Raw genomic sequence first — 1,955 nt, 5'->3', positions numbered from 1 at the left:
GAGGGAGAAAGAAAGACTTTCCTCATATTGCCGGAGTTGACTGGCCAATTCATCCACTGTTTGTTCGTCTCCATCTTTCCAGGTCATCACTGCCAATGAATTGGCGTATGACGATGGTGAGCTCCTTATAAACTTCCGCCACATGGGTCGTGTGCACTTGACTTCATCTGGATCTTTGGATAGCTGTTCATTGTTCAGGTCACTATAAATCACCTCCAGCACAGCTAATTCTCTCAGAAACTGGATACCCTTCTCCATGGTGGTCCACTTGCTTGGGCGACATATGACATCTTCCTTGAAGGGATACCTTTCCTTCACGCTTGACAAGAGTCGCCTCCAAAGACTGAGGATTCGTGTCCCTTTTCCAATCGCTTTGTCAATGCCCCCTTCCCTAGAAAGGGATCCCAGCTGCTTGGCTTCCCTACCCTCTAATTCTAGGCTACTGGCTCCATTATCCCAGCATCGGAGCAGCCAGGTGACAATATGCTCGCCTGGACGACGGCTGAAATCTTTTCGTATATCTCGCAGCTCACTCAGGGATAGAGATCGGGTGGTCACTGCCTCGTTTATGAGTTCTTCCTCTTCTTCCTCCTCAATCAGTGGCTGGCTCTCCTCCTCCTGTTCTCGTGATGGCCCTTCCCTAGGGTCATCTGCCTCGTACAGTTCTTCCTCCGGTTCCCTTTTAGAAGAAGCTTCTTCCTCCTTTACTAAACGAGCCGACTTCCGCTTCCAAAACTACTTCTTGTGTACAGGGGCGACTGATACCGGCACAGGCTGGTTCTTTAGTTCAGCCACAGGGCGTGTCGCCGGGGTCTGAGTGGCTTAGGGCCTGTGGGGTTTTGCAATACACCAGTGAGCTTTTTGCATGCGAAGGATGAGCAACTTACTTAAACAACAGAAAGCTAGAAACTGATACAGGGTTGGTATATTTTTGGTTAAAAATATATAAACCTATAACCTGAACCCAAGCCCTCACAATAATAAAACAAACTAAACTGCTGTACATGGGCAGCCTTTGAGCTAGAAAGAGATAAATAAAACAGAAGGAAAAAATGAATCAAGAATTAAAAGGAGCATCTAATACTAAAAGAGGAAATGAGGAAATGCTGAATATGATCCTGAAATTTAATGCTCACCTATGCCTTTCTTGCTTTCAGAATAAAATGGCAACCATCATAATTTTAAATAGATCACTGTGTGTGCCAAAATGCTTAGAAATTCAATTGCTTTCCTAGCTGTAGGTGACACAAGTGTGCAAGGCAGAGTGATTTTAAGTGATTGAAATGACATTAAAAAATTCTGCAAACCATTTCCCTGCCTTTAAACTTGTAGAGTTTGTACAGCACTTCAGTGCTGTCCCTGGACTAAAAAAAGGGATCGTTCTTGCATGGGAGCTTTTGAGTCACGGATATTAAACAAGAAAGATCTCTTCGTATGTGGTTGAAGAGATCATGTTTTTCTTCTCCAAGCTCTCCAGCGAGAGGATTCATTATGCTCCTATTTGCTGTAGGTCTACTTCTGGGTGTGCTGATGGAAAAGTACCGGGTTTCAGCAGCATCCAAAATTTACAGAAAGCTGCATTCGCACTGTCATCTCCTGTTAACCTGACTGTGCTCTCAAAGTTAATGAAAGCAGGCTGAAGTATGCACTGCCCAAAAGCTTGTACACACAAAGCACCACACTGCCCCTCTCCCAGTACGCAGGCACGCTCCCCTGGGCACCAGAGTTCATGCTGTGATGCATTTTTTGGGCCAAAGGGAAGGGAAACACACAGCACAAGAGAAGGAAAAATAGGAGGCAGGAAGGCGTGAGGGATGACAGGCTGGGGGGGGGGGCCCTCCCATAAAACCGTAAGGTGGTTTCTGCCAACGGAAACGACAATGAACCGCAAGCATAAACGCGGCGCATCCCCGACGCCCACCACCGCCGCGGGTCCCGCTACCACACCTCACGGG

This window comes from Pygoscelis adeliae, unplaced genomic scaffold, assembly GCF_000699105.1.
Source record: "Pygoscelis adeliae isolate BGI_AS28 unplaced genomic scaffold, ASM69910v1 Scaffold160, whole genome shotgun sequence".
NCBI lineage: Eukaryota > Metazoa > Chordata > Aves > Sphenisciformes > Spheniscidae > Pygoscelis > Pygoscelis adeliae.
This window is presented reverse-complemented; position numbering follows the sequence as displayed.